Raw genomic sequence first — 9260 nt, 5'->3', positions numbered from 1 at the left:
CAGGAGCCATTCTTGCAGCACTTCCAGAATTTTCACCCCATTTAAAAATTATAGATAGGAGGGGAAAATGGAGCGAGGAAAATTGGACAGCTGAATGCATAGCCATGGGGATAAAAAGACCAATAAATAAGTGATGATTTCTACATGTTGTACAGCCCTTCAGAGGGAGGTTCCTATGGGAGGTTCCTATCTCGCAAGAAGAAGAAGAAGAAGCCTGTCTCAGCAAATCTAAAGTAAATTTTAGGAGAAAGTGTTCCTCAATGTGGGGGGGACTTGGCAGTCCATTTAATTTAAGAAACTACACTGTGGCTTGGCGTAAGGAAGATCGTAGTAAGAATCTCTGGATTAAACTGATTTAAAGTTTTTGTTTTAACATGAGAAAGGGGGAAGGAAAAAAAAAACCACTTGTGTTCCTCAGTCGTCTCTGAGTGCAACAGCAGCCAGGAACCCAGTTCCGCAGAATAAGGCTGGTTTTGAACAGAAACTTTCTCAAAGAAGAAATCCAAATGGACAAAAGACACATGAAAAAAAAATGCTCCTCATCACTAATCATCTGGGAGACGCAGATCAAAACAACAACAATGAGATACCATCTCACACCACAGAGACTGGCCCACATCCAAAAGAACAAAAGCGACCAGTGTGGGTGTGGATGTGGGGAGAAAGGGACTCTCCTTTACTCTGGTGGGAATGCCGGCTAGTGCAGCCCTTTTGGAAAACAGTATGGACGCTTCTCAAAAAATTAGAAATTGAGATCCCATTTGACCCAGCAATGCCACTTCTGGGAATATATCCTGGAGAGGCAAAAAAAGTATAGTAGAAATGATATCTGCACTTGTATGTTCATTGCAGCACAGTTTACAACAGCCAGAATCTAGAAAAAACCCAAGCGCCAAGAACAGATGACTGATTAAAGAAACTTTGGTACATCTACACAGTGGAATACTGTGCAGCTGTTAGAAAAGATGAAGTCATGAAATTTGCATATTGGTGGATCAAGGCGGAAAGTATCATGTTAAGTGAAGTGAGTCAGAAAAAGAGGGATAGAGGAGATCTGGAGCAGCCGCACACAAAACGGCCTCTTTGCTCCTTAAAGACTATGATCCGGGAGGTCGGCTAACCCATTTTGGCACCTATCGGCTTCTTATAGAAATGCATTTAGACTGTGAACTAAGCTAAAATATCAGAAATTCAAAATCGCGCAGCCACTATTGTGGACGTGCAAGCTCATATAATCTTCATTCTCAGCAATGGAAAACAAAATTATCAAATGATGCCTTTTCAGCAGGTTTGATAGTTGGGGGGAAATTCCAAATCATAATAGTGAGTTCTCTGTTGAAATATTGAATGTATTCAAAGTATAGAGAGAATAACGTGAAGATCATTAGCCACTCAGGTAGGGGAGTGGATGTGGGAGGGGGGTATATTGGGGTTCTTGGTGGTGGAATATGTGCACTGGTGAAGGGATGGGGGTTTGATCATTATATGACTGAGACCTGAAAGCTTTGTAACTTTTTTCACGGTGATTCAATAAAATAAAATTTTTTTAAAAAAGGGATAGACATAGAAAGATTGTACTCATTTGTGGAATATAAAGTAACAGAATGGGAGACTAACACCCAAAAATGGTAGAAATAAGTACCAGGAGGATTACTCCACAACTTAGAAGCCGGCCTTGCATGCCGGAAAAGGCAGCTCAGATAGAGAAGGGACCACCAAGTAAAGGGTACTTGGAGGGCCCGTTCGAAATGTGAGATGTGAGCTGAAAGTAGACTATAGACTGAACATGATGACCACTTAATACCTTTACTGAAAATCATAACACCCAAAAGGAGAGAGAGAGAGCAAAAGAGAATGCCCTGCCACAGAGGCGGGGTGGGGTGGGAGGAGGATGGGGTGGTGGTGGTGGGAGGGATGCTGGGACAATTGGTGGTGGAAAATGGGCACTGGTGGAGGGATGGGCACTCAACCACTGTATGACTAAAATATAAGCACGAAAGTTTGTAAGTCTGCAACTGTACCTCACGGTGATTCACTAATAAAACATTAAAAAAAGAAGAAGAAGAAGAATGCTGGCTTGCTGGTGCCAATGCTTTTTTGTGGTAAGATGAAAGCAGGGGCATGAGGAGAAGTAAATGCCCCTTCTGAGGTGGCAACTTGCAGAGGAGGTAGCCCAGTGAGAGGTAAGACCCTGTTTCTAGAGAGATGGTGCAGGGGATGGGGCAGGCCTCCTTCGAGACCAAGAAAATTGAAGCTGGAGGGAAGCTCCACGGGCCACCACCAGGAGCAACCCTGGAGCTCAGAGCCAGGAGGAGTCCTTGAGTGGCCCAAACGCCAAACAGAAACTACAAGAGTATTGTGCTGGCAGGCCAGGCTCCCGAGGCCTCGGGGCACCCTCTCCTCCCGCCTGTCTCCACCTCTGCAGACCCCAGGCCTTTGCTCAGGCGACCCCTCTGTGCTGGCCTGGCCCTCCCTATCGGCCCTCGTCCAGGCAGAGCTCAGCTTCTGCTTCCCGTATATCTGCGCACAGTCTGACCCGTCTGTGTGACTGCCACACAGACGCTGAGAGGCTGTGAGCAGAGCCCAGACTTTGGTCCTGGACATCACTGTGTCCCTGGCACAGGGTCCAGTGTGCTACAGAGTGCTATTTTGAAATATTTACCACATTTCCCCTTTTCCCTGGATGCCCTTGTATGCCTCCATTCATTCACATTCCTTACATCAGAGAGAGGAAAAGCTGAAAGTTAAAGGAACCAATTGACTTTTGTGTTTCAAAATCCTATTTTTCCGGGAGGAATAGACAGAACTAGAGCTTAAGAAATAGATGTGCATGCTACCCCTTAGTAACAGAATTACAAATCACAGCACCTAAAAGGGAAGAGAGAAGGAGGGAGAGAGGGAGGGAGGGAGAGAGGGAGAAAGAGAGAGAGAGAGAGAGAGAGAGAGAGAGTGAGAGAGGTGTCTGCCATAGAAGCAGGCTGGGGCAGTGGGAAAGGGAGTAGGAGAGAAACTGAGGACTTTGGTGGTGGGAAATGTACACTAGTGGAGGAATGGGTGTTGGAACATTGTATGATTGAAACTCAATCATGGTTAATTTTATAACTGTGTATCTCATGCTGATCCAATTTTTTAAAAAAGAAAAAACTAGATGTGGAGTGAACCAGGAGGTGAGGAAGACCTGGAGAGGTTGCTTCTCTCCTCTGGCGTCTAGTTCTCCTGGTGATTCTCCTCTGGGGTCCAGTTTTCCTGGTGATGGTAGCCTGTGGGAGGGGCTGGGTACAGAGGTGCCTGAGAACCTGACCCTAATTGAGCAGGGGAAAATGAGAAGAAGGGCCAGAGAGATAGTTCAGTGGGTAAGGAGCTTGCCTGGCATCCCGCCAACTGGGTTCCATCCCTGGAACTCCATACGGAACAAAGAAAGGAAAGGAAAATTAAAGGACCCAAGAGATAACCCTGTCCAGTGGAGCCAGGCTGACAGCTGCAGGAGCCATGGGAGAGCTGGACAGAATTTCTGCATCCCTGTTAGAGCAAGTATAATGGGTAACTGCAGTTCCTGGTTCTCCATTCTCACCAGCAACCATTTTCCCTTTCTTCCTAGCAGAACCTTGATTTTCCCTGGGGCAGCAGTGTATCCACCCGAAAAGACAATTTCCCAGACTTCATTGAAGCTAGTGATGGTCTCATGACATGGCTTGTGGGCCAAAATGGTGATGCAGAAGTATCTAGATGGTACTTCTAGGAAGCTTTGTATTGGACACCTATTTGGCTTTCTCCCTCTTGCTTCCTGGAATGGCCGGAGCTGTGGCAGCCTTCTTGTGTCCATTAAGTGGAATGTATAAGTCACAACCTCTCAACTAGGTAGTAGAAGCAAGAAGAGTGAAAGGTGGTGATGTGGGCACCTTGTGCCTCTCTCGGTTGTCAACTTCTGAACTTCTCATTAAATGGGAGAAGAATAGCCCTGTCTTATATATGTCACTGTCTGCAGATTCTCATCCAAAAGCATTTCTAGGCTAATGAGCCACCGATCCAGATCTGGAATGGAGTCCGCATTGCAGCCAGCTCTGGGTCTTAGGATGCCAGAATGAGGTTGTCTGCAGGCCAGCAAGGCCCGACTGTCGCCACCCTGTCCTGGACATCTCTGCAGCCTATAATTCCCAGCAAGGGAAGGGAATTCCGCATTGATTGAGTTTAATTTTCTACTACCAGACAGGAGGGACAAATTGAATCTGGTTGTCAAGGGAAGACAGAAAACATATCTGGCACAACCTACTTTGACCTGAGACAGCTATGCCCATCACCCAGGATAAAGAGGGGCTAAATGGAATTGCCGACCTGAGTCCCAGAACCCCAATGGCAGGGCTGAGTGGGTCAAGCCCGATACCTGGAGTTCTGCTGCTCATCCTGGTTCTGAAACCCTGAGTCTATCGACCGGAAAAGTTTAATCACAGGGGAAGTCGCTGGAGGAGACCTGAATTCTTTCACTGTCCCCCCTGCTATCACCACCTACCTTTTACTGTCACTCCACACCCAGAGATCCTGCACCCCAATGTCTTCAATCACAACCCCCCTGATGTGGGCTTGTCCCTCACACAGAGCTCACCCTCTTCCCAGCCCTTCACTAGGACCTTGGCAACCAAGCAAGGAGCCAGTATTTATGATAAATGACATCAGCAACCATAGCACCCAGGCTAGGAGCAGCTGTCAGGTCAGCTGACATTTGGGCTTTGCCGGACCACAGGCTACCCAATATGAAGGGTCAGGGTGTTCGGCCTGTCCACTCAGACAGGGATGTAATAGTCCCAGGCCATCTGAACCCAGCTGGGCTGCAGGCCACTCGGGTCCTGTGATGTCAGGTTGGTTGCAACCCCCAAACTTTGAGGTCTTTCCTGGGCCAGGCATGTGGGCAGGAGAAACTGGAGATGCAGCTGGGCCTCCCCAAAAGCCCATTAAGTGAGTGGAGTAAAGCCTACGCTTCGGCCCGGAGGAGCCCAGATGCTGCTGCTTGACATCCTCAGTACTTCCTTCCCCTGCTGAATTATTCACGCTCGAGACCAGGCGGCAGATCAATAATGCAGGAGGGCCCCGCTGCCAGCTGACCCGCACTGTGCCCACTGCAAGGAGGAGCTCACTCAGCCCTCCTGCAGTGAGGCGTGGTCCTAGCGGCATTAGACAGTGAGGAGGGTGTAGGCATGCGCAGGGGGGACCCTCTTACACTCCCCGACCCGACCCGCCAATACCATGCAGGGCCTGTCCAGCATCCAGCCCACAGAAGCATGTGGACCTGCAGGCTGCGCCTAGGGACACCTGGCACAGGTGTGGGAGTCAAGCCCCCCTTCTCAAGGCCCCTCCCTCTGCTTTCTTCCCCAGAGCTTGAAGGTCAGGGGACACGGAGACCCAGAAAAAAACAGGGTGTTCATTCTGGGACTGAGCAGAAGTGTCCAGTGAAGTTGCTTTAAGACCTGTTTGATTCCCCCCTCAGCACCTGCTGCAGAAGGTTCCAGCAGGCCAGGCCCACAATGGGGAGCTGGGGAACAGGGGTGGGCTCCACTTCCTTGGGGATTGTACTTTTGGGACACACCATCTTCACCCTCTAGCTTCCTCCCTGCCCCCATATCCAGACACACTGCCTTTTCCATGAGGGTTGGGGTACAAGCTCTCCTGCCAAGAAACTCCCCCAGACCTATCTAGGGTTTCTCTCTTTGCCCCTCTCTTTGTTTCTCAATATTTCTTTATGCTGGGGCTGCAGGGGGCACTCAGGTGGTACTCAGGAAGCTCAGAGACCCCTTTCAGCCATTCTCTGCCAATGGGGTCTATAGTTCAATGCTGGGGTGAAGGATGTGGTTCTTCTCAGGCCCCGCAGTGCTCGGGGCCCTCCAGGGCCACGCACAGATGCTTAGGGGGCTCCAGGACCATTCCTAGATGTGTGGTGGATCAAACTCGGGCCAGGTACATGCAAGGTGTGCATGGTTCTAACCTCTGCACCATCTTTCTGGCCCCAGTGTTGCTTGGATTTTTTTTTTCTGTTTGTCACAGTCAACTCCAGTCATTATAAAAATAATGGGTTTTTTTTTTTGTTTGCTTTTGGGTTTATACCTGGCAGTGCTCAGGGCTTTCTCTTGGCTCTGTGCTCAGAGATCACTCCTGGTGATGCTGAGAGTTGGTACTGGTGATCGAATTTGGGCCGGCCACATGCAAGGCAAGCACTCTACATGCTGTACTATTGCTCCGGCCCCAATAATGATTCTTTTTTTTTTTTTCATTTTTGAGCCACACCCAGTGGTGCTCAGGGGTTACTCTTGGCTCTGCACTTAAGGATTATTCCTGGAGTTGTTGAGAGGACCATAGGGAATGACAGGATTCAAACCTGGGTCAGCCCCATGTAAAGGACACGCCCTACCCTTCCAGCCCCTGTAATGATTCCTTTTTTTTTCTTTTTTTTGGGGAGAGGGGTTCACACCCAGCGATGCTCAGGAGTTACTCCTGGCTCTGCACTCAGGAATTACTCCTGGTGGTGCTTGGGGGAACCATATGGGATGCTGGGGATTGAAGCCAGGTTGGCCGCATGCAAGGCAAATGCCCTAACCACTGCACTATCGCTCCGGCCCATGATTTGTTTTAAAGAGGAAATCAGAGACCCACTGAAGAAGGTGCCCTGAGGAGAGATGCCGGGCTGACCTGCTTTGTCTTTAGGCATTTCCCCAGAGCTCTCCCATGCTGTGGTGTCTCAGCACCACCTGGGGGTCAGCAGTCCTGAGGTGGGGTGTGGGCTGAGGTTCTGCACTAACAGCTCTGGGCGGGGCCCAGGCTCATAGTCCACGGCGCGCACTGAGCAGTGAGGCTCTGGAAGCTAGATGAGTGGCCCCCTGACCTCAACTGACCATTGGAATCACTTGAAAAGCGTTTTAAAATCTGGAGGTTCAGACCACACTCCAGACCACTTAAACCAGATTCTCCTGGAGCAGCTGACACGCATCAGCATTTTCCAGAGCTTTCAGGTAGTTTCCCTCTGGCTGGACAGAGCCCAGCCCTGTTCACTCCTTCCACAGGAGATGGAGGTGGCCCAACAGGACAGGCGCAGAGCTCTGCTGCTCTTTGGTCTGAGGGCAGGTAGGACTAGGGGTACAGGAGAGCAGGGACTCAGGGTCCTCTGAGATTCTGGGGTGCATGGCCCTAGAGCCATGCGTAGCCACTTCCCCATTTCATCTTCATTTGTGCCTCTCCGTGGTGCTCAGATGCCTTTGAAAAGCTCCTGATACACGGCGAGACAAAAGAAGCTGCAAGACGCTGAAAATAGACTGGAGACTAAACATGATGGCCACTCAATACCCCTATTGCAAACCACAACATCCAAAAGGAGAGAGAGAACAAATAGGAATGCTCTGCCACAGAGACGGAGTGGGATGGGGGATATGGGATAGGGGGTGGGAGAGATACTGGGTTCATAAATGGTGGATAATGGACACTGGAGGGATGGGCTCTCGAACATTGCATAAGGGAAAAACAAGCACGAAAATGTGTGAATCTGCAACTGTACCCTCACTGTGACTCACAAATTAAAAAATAAATAAATAAATAAATAAATAATTTTTTTTTTAAAAAAGGAAGCTGCAAGAAACGTGACTGTGCTGGGCTGGGCAGCACAGCGAAAGGACTGGGAATGATCGGCTGTCCTGTCCCCAAAGCCCATGTCACAAAGGATTGTCCTGCTTCCGGGGCTGGCAGCTGCGTGGCCTTGGGGTAACAGTGGGCCTCTCTAAGCCTCAGCTTCTTCCCAGCACCGTGGGGGAGGGCTGCAGGGACGCGCTGAGGTACTTGTGCAAAGAAGGGTGTGCTCCCCGCTACCTGGGCCTGACTTGGGCTTCCAGCCTCCAGAAAGCGGAGCTGTGAATTTCTTTTGTGTTCCAGTTGCCACGTCTGCGGGCCTTTGTGGCAGCAGCCGCCCCCCCACCCTCCCACACACACACACTCAGCTGTACACATGGCCTCTGCTTGCTGGTGGCTCCGTGGCTGAGGCCTGGAGCCCTGGAGGGGCCACTCCAGAGCCAGGTGGGATGGACACGGGCTTCACCCCCACACCAGAGCCCACTGCTGGGGGGCTGCGGGGGTCTCCAGTGGCTGCTCCTAGCCCTGACCCTGAGACCCACAGTTCACGTAACCTGCCCCCCTTGACACAGCACGCACAGGCCTGCCCTCAGTCAGTACATTCATCTTTATTGTTTTCCATGCAGAAAAGTACAGAGGTGAGAACCGGCGAGCGTGGGGCTGTGGCAGGGGGAGCTCTGCTGTCCTATGGGACACAGGGACAGGTCGCTGTGTTCATGCAGTCAGCTGCTGCACCCTGAGATGGTGTGGGACAGCAGGGCCACCGTTCCCGCCAGCTTCAACCAGGCCTCGGGGTGCTGGGCTGCCTGGGGGATCCTCTCCCAGGCTTATCACCAAAGGTTCCTGGTCCCCCAGCCCTGGCCTCTCTGAAGCTGGGCATCGGGGGGCTTTCTCTCCAGGAGCCTCTGCTCCTCTCTCACACCCCACCCCCAAAGGCCTGAGCTTCCTGATACAATCCTGAACTCCGAATCCTTCTGACCTGAATGGAAGGTCGTGGTAACTGCACCCCTCCGTGACTCAACCTGGCCACACTCTCTTAGGACCACTTCAGGGTCTGAGTGTGAATGATGTTGTCTGTGGGAGTGAGTGCTCAAGGGCATCTTGTAGGGACAGGGTGGGCGTGTGTGCCATTCCCGGCGTCCACAGAGGCTGTAGAGACAGCACCCCTGGACCTCTTCCCCCCAACAACAGGTGATACCTACACCATCAGCCTCACATTTTTCTGCTCCCTGAAGACCCCTGGCACCTGCCCAGAGACAGACCCTTTCAGAGCTGGGAGGTGGGAAGCACCGATTCTAGAGCCCCTGTGTCACCCCAGCACCGCACCTACCCGTCAGGGTGACACCAGTTCTCTGGCTCACCTTCCATTCACTGAAATGCAGGGGTGGTTCTATTAGGGCCTCAATGGGCCCATGACACAAACCTAGCAGGGTCCTCCTTAGGGGCTGGGAGGGGCCGGAGTATATTCCGGGGGTCGGGGCACAGATGCAGAGGCTCCAGCCCCAGAGGGAGCTGCCCAGTGCCTCCGGGTCCCGCCAAGAGACAGGCCCTTCGAGAAGGTTCAGGGCTGCTCTCAGGACCTCTCAGGTCCCTCCTGACAGCCTCTGTGCTGACTCCTCCTCCTCCAAGCACGGCTGGGTCCTGAACAGTGCAGGGGA

Source organism: Sorex araneus, chromosome 3 (assembly GCF_027595985.1).
Source record: "Sorex araneus isolate mSorAra2 chromosome 3, mSorAra2.pri, whole genome shotgun sequence".
Lineage (NCBI taxonomy): Eukaryota > Metazoa > Chordata > Mammalia > Eulipotyphla > Soricidae > Sorex > Sorex araneus.
Note: the sequence above shows the minus strand (reverse complement) of the source record.